General features: G+C 45.2%; 1 pseudogene; it reads right to left on the bottom strand.

Annotated features, from left to right (window-relative positions):
* Positions 1-2,312: 2,312 nt before the first annotated feature.
* Positions 2,313-8,894, bottom strand: LOC142775019 (ras-like GTP-binding protein Rho1; annotated as a pseudogene).
* Between the last annotated feature and the right edge of the window lie 1,647 nt (positions 8,895-10,541).

Raw genomic sequence — 10,541 nt, 5'->3', positions numbered from 1 at the left:
TGACACAAGAACAGCACGTCCGGCAGCAGTGCACAAATCGCAAAAAAATAAATGTTGTTGAATACAACAGACAAATTCTCACCTGAAACAGGCGTAGATTTAGTAAGCGATGCCAATGTGCACTGCTGCCGGACTGTAGGCGACGACTTTCTTGCAGCGTCTTTTGTAGCAGCGGTGAACCGTCGCCCTCTGGTGATGCGCTGCTTTCGTCGTCGACAAGCAAACACGCCCCGCTTCGCCTGGGCCAGAGTATCAGGCTGCGTCAACGATGCATCGGTCGTAGGCGTATCTGAAACAGGCGTAGATTTAGTAAGCGATGCCAATGTGCACTGCTGCCGGACTGTAGGCGATGACTTTCTTGCAGCGTCTTTTGTAGCAGCGGTGAACCGTCGCCCTCTGGTGATGCGCTGCTTTTGTCGTCGACAAGCAAACACGCCCCGCTTCGCCTGGGCCAGAGTATCAGGCTGCGTCAACGATGCATCGGTCGTAGGCGTATCTGAAACAGGCGTAGATTTAGTAAGCGATGCCAATGTGCACTGCTGCTGGAATGTTAAGTGTACTAGCCGTCTTGACAGGGCTCTAAATTTTGTATTGGGCGTGGTGCATGGCGTTCTGAGGGTGGACGAAGAAATAAAACAATTGCTAACAAATATAGCGAATGGTGTAAAAGCAAGTTCTCTTCTCTCCTATTCTGAATTACCGGGTGTTGACTTCAATTGAGGTATGAATAATAGAACAGGCCAACGTTGTAGACGAATCGACTTGCAAATCACGCTCCAGTTCGTGACGGTAGAGCAACCAACATTTAAAATTTTTTTCAGAGAGCCCGTGATAAGTTTCTATGTACACTCAACCATTATATCAAATGCTTGTAGATTCATAATATTGGAAAGTTGCTAAAATAATTCAAGTTCTTCAAAGCAGAGTGTGGGATACACGTTGGACAATATAAGAGCCACGATGAAACAAGTGCTAAATAATAAACACACTCAGAGAGGAAGCAGACGAGTGCTTACTAGCAACTGAAAATTTTATTTCGAAGTGAACACTAACACATGCATAACACGCATGTACTTCATTCCGAACCTATTTCAGAGGTGCGGGATTCCCAGCACCTTACAACCTTCTCAAAGGTACAAGCGGCTCAATGCAGGACGAAACAGAGCAATAACAGGTCTGTGATGCCCTTGGATGACGGGGCCGCACGCACGCTACACCAAAGGAAGCAGTTCGCATGCTCTGCCGAAAGGTACTCTTTGAGGTCCGATATTCTCAATGATACCGAAAGTAGCTCTCATGATTCTTGACAGATTTAGAAAACGTGCCATAATGCAGGACACTAGTAAAACAATTATCGCTCGTCTAAACGAGAATCGACACCTCTGGTTCCCTTGGCGTAGGAGTTTCTGTTCAACACGAGAAGAGGCAGTTATTTTTACAATATTGCACTGTCGCTTTCCAAAATTAAACTATTATATGCAAATAGCTGGTCTGGCTCCTTCCCCTCGTTGCTCGTTTTACAACGATGGCAAAAGCATCGAGCACCGTTTCTAATCATGCAGCCGCTTTAATTTTTTGATGAGAAACATTCTCAAAACGGTGTTCAATCGCATTGGTGTAGATTTCATAGTTTCAAATATTTTAACCTAGGGAGCATTGGGTCATTGTGGATCTCGGTTCTGTGGTACAGAAATTTTAAATATAACGACTGCCCTTGCCTCCATAGAGCTCAATACTCTCATTTTCGATATTCATAGAAACAATATTTAAAGCCGGGTGCCACCCTGCTGCCCGATATATTTGAAGAGTGGGAGATAAGGGAGAGATAACAGATGCTTCGAACGAAACGATTTTAGCTATTTGGGGACCCAATGTGCACTCTAACCAAGCTTAACGTGACGAAGTGATCAGGCGAGACTGCAGTATTATCGTTTATTTATATATTCAATGTGACAAAACAATGAAACCCTTCTCCGAAGCAGTGCTTGCTACTGTACAGCAGATAACTCAAACTCATGTTAATAATATTTATATATTGTTCAATATGTCCAAAGACACAGGGAGTCCGTGCTGCGATTTTCTTGAGCAGATGCTACACACGTTAACTATACACATCTTGCAAAAGCACATTCCTATCCTGCAAGAAGCCATCAGGAAGCGAAAAGTCAATCACAGCGACCCTGAAGCTTTTTCTTCAACCTAGAAAAGGTGGCGGCACGCACAACAAAGCGGCGAAGACACTGCAGCAAGAGAAGCACCTCCAGCTCCCTTGTCTGGCTTCTCACCGGGAACGAGAAGAAAGGTTTTTAACTCTAGAGCAGAACGCACTTTGTCTTCTTCGGCCTCTTGACCTGCAGGTCGGTCCTCACTGCAGTCTTAAACACCTCCCGAACACCGTCCTTGGTCTTGGCAGAGCTTTCCAGGTAGCTGTAGGCGTAGATTTTCTCCGCCATGGTGCGCCCTTCCTCCGGTGCCATGCGCTTCTGCTTCATCTTTGAAAGCTCCCGCAGCGAGTGCGGGTCACTGCGCAGGTCCTTCTTGTTCCCCACGAGTATGATGCGCATGTTGGGGCAGAAGTGGAGCACCTCGGCGTCACCTTCTCCGGGATGTTCTCCAGAGAGTCCGGGGAGTTGATGCTGAAAGACTTGAGGATCACGTCTGTGTCCGGATACGACAGGGGCCGCACTCGGTCATAGTCCTCCTGCTTCGCTGTGCCCCATAAGGCCAGCTCAAGCTGCTTTCCATCGACTTCGATGTGGGCTACGTAGTTTTTGAAGACGGTGGGCAAGTAGACCTCGGGGAACTGATCCTTGCTGAAGACAATCACGAGACACGTCTTACCGCATGCGCCGTCTCTGACTATCACGAGTTTCTTTCGGATCGCCGCTATCTGTGGTCTCAGTTAGGAGAATGAAATATATACACGGTTGGCAGATTGACGGCTGCCCATGCCTTTTCAAGAGGGCCGTCCAGGATCTCGGGGGCCACTTCAAGGAGCAGGAAAGGTGATCTTCGACTCGCCTTATAGTACCAATCCAGCCGCGCATGGTGCTGGGGACAAGTGCGACATTAAGTCGCTCTGCGAGAAACTGCGAATCAGTTCACAAGGCTGGTCGTCGAAGTCCTCTCTGAGTAGCCGCGGATGCGTGACGTAGCTCAGGCCGAGGACTTGAAGCTAGCGCATAAACCGGCCTTCAAATAGCGAAAAATTCTTGCCTCGCCGATGCCCCCAGGGTAGACCTAGCACAACAGCCGAAGATGATGGCAGGACCCGACCGGAAGGTGTTTTGCGAAGAAGGCACAGGTGCGGAGCTGGGGCGCTTTGCGAATGAGCTTCCGGCCGTGCATGACGATGTCGCATGCATTTCGCAGGAAGCCTGCAAGTCCAAAACAGCGCTTCTCAAACCCAAATTCCAGGTCTTCGCCGTCCCCCTGTGCTCTGCGCTTCGAGGTGGCGATGCCACAGTCGTGCTGTCCGAAGTGAGCACTGTGTCGCTGGCGGTGTCCCGAGCTGAAGACATGCGTGGTCTTCTGTTTTCAAGACGCTTTGCGCCAGACAGGAGAGTCAACAACGCCTCGGTCGTACTTGTGGTGAGATGGCGAAGGACGCGACGAGCATATGCTGAGAACTGCAGGTCGAAAACTTACTGCGGACGCTTCAACATGATGACGAGCACGCTGACGTGGAATGCCTTGAGCCACCACGCGCATATGACACGCGCACTCGCGAAAGCTACGTAGGAATTAGGAGGAACAGGAAGGCCAATGTAGAGTTTCTCAGTTAAATTTTTATCTCCACAAATCAGGTTTTTCATTAACGAACCTACGTGCAGTTTGCATTGAACCATATTCAATAGATTTTTTTCTTCTCACATGCCACCACTTCGTCTCATTGGGCCAAATAATTCTAGAGAGACCGATTGGTGCGCTCGGAATGCCAGTTAATACATCCACACTTTTATCGTTTGGAGCATGTCAGTTGCGTGCGGGCGGCCGCAGTGCTATTCTGTCAGCGCTACATTGATTCATTCACGACACTGGAAGAACACGCCACTAGTTGTACTGGCAGATATATCCAATTTTTTGTCCCCTTTGTTCATTTTTGCTAAATTTGTTTTACATATTCTTGTTTATCAAATTTTCTGCACTTTTTCGCGTTTCTTGAAAGGAATTTTATTGTTGTTCTTATCTAATTTCTCTCTCTTTTTAGCAAGCATTGTATAATAAATTTGCATTATAATGTACAGTGTGGCATATCCCCCTTGTAGGTATGAGCCAAGATCTAGGCGACAAGACAAGACCTGGTGTATATGCACAGTGCGGGCTTCACGGTATACCTAGAATAAAGCATGCACACGCCATCCCTGCAGAAAAAACTCAATCTACATGTATGCATCGCTGCATACATATAGATTGGGAATTGCCGATATCTTTCTGTAGTGCGTACTTCAAGAACTAAAATATAATCTAACTTGCTACGTCCCCCCCCCCCCCCCCCCCGATACGTGGCCTTAAGGTAATAGACGCAGTGAAGTATGTGCCGTATGTAGTGGGCTACCGGCTTTAAATCATGAATTCGTTATTGGCAATTGCATGTTCTTATGCCCGATGGCAATGCAAGCTTGCTTGTACTGCGCATTACTATTGCAGTATTTCAAGTTGTAGTGTGAAGTCTGTGTACAGGATGCGTATGTATTTGAAAGCAGGAAAATTACTTTCACTGCATTTTCAAGCAGAGTAAATTATTTTCGCTGTATTCACAAGCAGAGGCGTGGCTGTGTAGTAGAATTTCACAAAGCCTGGAATTTGTTGGCGAGTGCTGTACAAGAAAAAAAAAGTGTGCGCATCTTGCATTAGTGGCGCAAGGCCTGAACCAACTGTGAAGCTGGGTGGCCTTTCTTGACCTTCTTTGTTTTTTTCTATCGCTCTGTTTTTTTATTTCCATCTTTGTCTCTCTTTTTGCCTATTACTTCCATGCTCCCTAACTCTACATATCTTTAAATCTTTTTATTGTTTTTCTCTTTATTCGTTATTCCACTTTCCTTGTTTTTCACTCCCATCCTTTCTGACTCTATTATGTCTGTTTTTTTATACATTTTTCGTGTTTCTTTGTATATGATTCTATAATTTTCCGTGTCGTCATTTTCAATCTTGGTGTCTATGTTTTTAAGTCTTTTTGTTCTGTTCTGGTTATATTAATCATCCTTGTTACTGCATCTCACGCCGGACAAATCAGCACACACATCGGGTGAGTGCACGCCAGGTTCACGTGTTCGGCAGGCGAAGAAGAAGATGAAAGAGAACGCGAACCGGCTTGACAGTTTTTCGGAAGGCGGATTGGGAATTGGCTGAGAAGGTGAACGCTTAGCTTGTCAGACTTTTTAGCCTGTATTATTCTTTGCCTTCGACAGAGAAGTTTTTTTTCAGCAAATGAAGCGAAGTCAATTGTTTAGGCAGCTTCATGGTCAATTAAAGAGGCGTCGATATCAAGGGTAACGGCCATAGGTGTGTGCAAGGGACGAAGACAGGCGCAGGGGAAAGGGGGGGGGGGGGAAGACTTCTTGTGTCCTTGTCACTGAGGGCGCAAGGGCTGCAGTACATATATATACATAATGAGGGGGTGGCGGTGCTGCGATGATCTTTGACCTATATCACTTGGAACTGCGCAAACTAGTGACCCAAGAGATAAGCATATACAGGCCCACAGATTTTGGAGCTTCGCCCTGAAAGAGGCTCTGAAAGGCAGCTCGTCCAGCTTTAGCTGTGACTATACTAGGGTGGACAGTACCCTAACCGTACTGCGCCTTCCTGAGCCACCCTAACCGTACTGCACCTTACGTGCAGGCCTGGTTGATTTTCTGTGTCTCTGGCAGTTACTCCATCATGATATTTCTACATGAGCGATATGCGGGGGCTCTGAACTGAAGTTTTGTTCATTTATTTGCAGCTCCCCATTGGTTTAAAGATAGACGAAGAGGAAAAAGAACTATGCTCGAGTTTCCGATTTATTGCTGTTTAAAAATGATATTATTCGTGGTTATATACGACTAACTGTTTTTATCAGGCCGCTTTTGGGCCAATTGAGAACATAATGGGCTATGCAATTGCACGGCTTGGCTACTTTGGCAACGTTTACCTAGGGTTCTGGTTCCTTTTCGAGTCCACCCAATTGCAACCGTGGTGGAGTTGAATTGTGATGATTTATGGAAGTGCAATTGGTCTTCTCATCAATACCCTTATGCAGGACTTCTTTGTTCTATTAGGTAAAAACATTTTTTGTAAAATTGCTACATACCAGTCAGCTGTTGCTGGTGCCAATGTTATGTATGCATGAACTGTACAGGCCAAGAATATTTGCAGCATTTAAAGGTACACTGAAGTGAATCATTAAGAAGAACTCAGTTAACGTTCTAGTTATTAACCTGAAAGCAGTTATCTGAGTTATTCTTCTCTTTCTAAACTAGCTCTAAGAAAGTGCAAAACACTAAGCAGCAAGGGTGGCAACTGGATTCTCGTGTGCTCACAGACTTTTATGCAGGCTGAAAACCATTCTATTTCTTGTTCTCATAGCTCCTGCCGATGCTGACATAGCTGGTATTTTTTTCATGTTGTATTTTCTCCATCGCTGTTTGTTTAGCGGATGTCGAGGAATATCAGAAGATGTTTTGGCAAGCTGAACCGTGAACATAGCGCGGAGATCAAAGAATTCAAGGAAACAATCGAGCGAGCCTTTCGCAAAGAACTAAGGAATAATAAAATCTTTTTCGCTACGGCGAACTGAGAGAATGAAGAAATTGCAATAGAGAACCAAGCCCCGTGGTCCTCAAATGCTGAATTAGATGTGCAGTGTCTTAAATTCGCGCGGCAGGTGAATGACCTAAAGAACAGAATACTCCTGGCCACACGACGGTGGTCTAGTGAAGAAGGTGCTTGACTGCTAACCCTAAGGTTGCGTGAACGAATCGGGGCTGGGGCGGCAGCATTTTTCAAAGACACGAGAATGTTTGAGGCCCATGTACTATATTTAAGTGCACCTAAAGAACCCCAAATGGTCTTATATTACGGAGCCCTCCACTACGGCATCTCTCATAAACATACCATTGCTTTGAGACGTTAACCCTCAGATAATATTACTATCATTCGAAAACATTGCGCGGAACATTATTCTTGGAACATATGTGCTTAGAATTGAAACGACTTCGTGGACAGGCTACAGCGCTCAAGCGCGAGAATGCTTGGAACTATTTCAGGGTTCGCGATGGAAAAATGTTTAGGTGGCAGGTTGCAAACTCACTAAAGGCGAAAATTGAAAACAGTGAGGACGTAACCAGAATGAACCCTTCTTCGAGGAAGTGGTACAGTGATGATTGATTGATTCATTTGTGGTGTTTGTCATCCCAAAACCACCATATGATTATGAGAGACGCCGTAGTGGAGTGCTCCAGAAATAGTTAAAGAACCCCAGGCGGTCACAATTTGCGAAGCTCTCCACTACGGCGTCTCTCATAATCATATGCAAGTTTTGAGACGTTAAACCCCACATATCAATATTGTTTCATGCTCAATTCTAGATGTCAAGTGAGTAAAATGCTGTGCATGCTCATGAAATTGAGTTTATGTTTGTTCATGAATTACTTGGTATACAATGTCGCAACAAAATTTGAGCGTGTTAGCTGTTTTGATTAGAGTTTTTGTTATTGGTGCAGCCGTTCGTGAGTGTAAACTTTGTTCGATAAGAATTGTCGCAAATTTTGTCATTGATCGGTCGCCTAAGCGCACGCTTTAGGATGCGTGATTTTCGAGATATGCAAGGTTTAGATGCCCATCAACGCACGAGTTCATGTTGACCTACTAGCACCTGAAAGGAGCCCTTACATACCAGGCGTAAATCAGAGGTAACGCCTATACGCTTAAGAAATGAAATTCACATCTATCATTTATTGATAAGAACTTGCCGTCAACACGAAGCAAACAGGACGAGTTCTGTGTATTTGTTAGCGATTTCAGCTTCTTTGTATTCGTTTATAAGGTTGACAGAAACGTGTATTTTGCCTGGTAATGACATGTGCCAAAAAGGTTACGAGGCAATTTTAATAAACAAGTACTTTAGAACACGTGGAGGCGTATGTATGGTAGAAAGCACGGTATCAGTCTTGAACTGTTTGATGATCTATTTTTATGTACTTCAGATACTGGGGTAATATATTTTAAATATGAAAACTTTGTTTTCACTGCATACGGTCTACCTGATTTAATTTAGGTAAACTTTTTAGCACGCCGACGAGAAATTTTCTCATGTTAATATACGTCAGTATAAAATATATAAAATATATCTAGATGGTGACCTAAAAATTGACTTGCTTTCAAATACATCACAACGGGCTGAATTTTGTACGCTTGTTGGTACATATTTTTTGTCAAATGTGACACGGCAACCAACTCTCATTTCAGCAAATAGCGCTACACTCGAAGGGAAGAAGGAGTAAAATGGGACGTCTTTCCGTCCCAAAAAATTAATCATCATCTATCTAGCATTCCGCTTTTTTTTACTATCACCACGAAACCAGTACTTTCTAGTCACCGCCAATATCCCCTCAGTAGCGCTTGCACAATGGCTGAAGACAGCAGGACCCGACCGGAAGGCGTTTTTCGAAGAAGGCACAGGTGCGTAGCGGAGGCGCATTGTGAATGAGCTCGCGGCCGTGCATGACGATGTCGCATGCACTTCGCAGGAAGCCCGCAAGTCCGAAACGGCGCTTCTCAAACACAAACACCAGGTCTTCGCCATCCCCCTGCGCTCGGCGCTTCGAGGTGGCGATGTCACAGTCGTGCTGTCCGATGTTAGCGCGGTGTGGCTGGGCGATGTCCCGAGGTGAAGATATGCGTAGTCTCATAATTTTAAGCCGCTTTACGTCAAACGGGAGAGCTAAGAAGGTCTCGGTCGTACTTGTAGTTATCTGACGAAACACGCGACAAGCATTTGCTGAGAACAGCAGGTTGAAGACTTGCTACTGAGGCTTCAACATGATGACGAGCGAGCTGACGTGGAATGCCTTGCAGAACGAGCCACCACGCGCATATGACACGCGTGCTCGCGAAAGCTATGTAGACATTAAGAAAAAGAGGAAGGCGAATGAAAGCCCCTGGTGTATAAGGACAGTGCAGGCCTCACGGTAGCTAGAATAGGGCGTGCGCACGCCAGCCCTGCAGCAAAAGCTCAATCTGTATGTATACAAGCATTGCTTTAAAATTAGCGATATCTTTCTCTAGTGCGCACTTCAAGAACTGAAACATAATCGAACTTGCTATGCACCCCCCCCCCCCCTTAGCTGCCATAAGGTAATAGACGCAGTGAAATATGCGCCTTGTGTAGTGGGTGACCTGATTTCAATCATGAAGTCGTTTATTTTATACGCATGTTTATATGCGAGATGGCAATGTACGCTTGCTTGTACCGCGCATTACTACTGCAGTATTTCAAGTTGTAGTGCGAAGCCTGTATAACGGACGCGCATGTTTGTGAAGCATGAAAATTTCTTTCACTGCATTTCCACGCAGAGGAAATTATTTTCGCTGTAATCACAAGCAGAGGCCTGACTGTGTAATAGAATTGCGCAAACCCAGGATTTTATTTGCGAGTGCTGTACAAACAAAAAGTTGGCGCATCTTGCATTAGTGGCGGAAGGCCTGAACGAACTGTGAAGCTGAGAGGCCTTCATGATCCTGTTTATTTTTCTCTAACGCTCCGTTTTTTTTTTCAGTTTCATCTTTGTTTCTCTTTCTGCCACCTTTTTTAAGGGCAGTACCAGCGCACAAACTAACGGGAGAAAGAGAAGAGACACAAACAAGCACTGCCTATTTTTTTCATGCTCCCTATCTCTCTATATCTGTAACTCTTTTTATTGTTTTTCTCCTAGTTCAGTATTCCACTTTCTTTGTTTTTCTATCCTTCCTTTCTGGCTCTATATTTTGTTTTATCCTATATATTTCTTTGCGTGTTTTTCTGCGTATGTTTCTCTTTTTTCTCTGTCTTCGTTTGCAATCTATTTGTCTATGTTTCTAAGTCTTTCCGGTCTGTGCTGGTTATATCAAACATCCGTGTTGCTGCATCTCACGCCGGACAAGTCGGTACACACATCGGGTGAGCGCACGCCAGGTTCCCGTGTTTGGATGGCGAAGCAGAAGATGAATGAGAACGCGAACCGGCGTGATAGTTTTTGCGAAGGCGAATTGGGAAATTGTCGAGGAGGTGAACGCTTAGGCTGTCAGACTTTTCAGCCTGTATTATTCTTTCCCTTCCGCAGAGAAGTTTTGTATTTTTCCAGCGAATGAAGCAAAGTCAAATGTTAATAAAACTGGTTAATAAAAGAAGGCATCGATATCGAGGGTCATGTGCAAGGGACGTGCACAGGCGCCTGGGGGGGGGGGGGGTGTCTTCTCGTGTCCTAGTTACTGAGGGCGCAAAGGCTGCCCCACAATAACATACCAGGGGGCGCGATGCTGCGACGACCTTTGAGCTAAATCCCCTGAAACAACGAAAA

This window comes from Rhipicephalus microplus, chromosome X, assembly GCF_043290135.1.
Source record: "Rhipicephalus microplus isolate Deutch F79 chromosome X, USDA_Rmic, whole genome shotgun sequence".
Taxonomy (NCBI): Eukaryota; Metazoa; Arthropoda; class Arachnida; order Ixodida; family Ixodidae; genus Rhipicephalus; species Rhipicephalus microplus.
The sequence above is the reverse complement of the archived record's forward strand: the minus strand, read 5'-3'. Positions and strand labels throughout refer to the sequence as shown.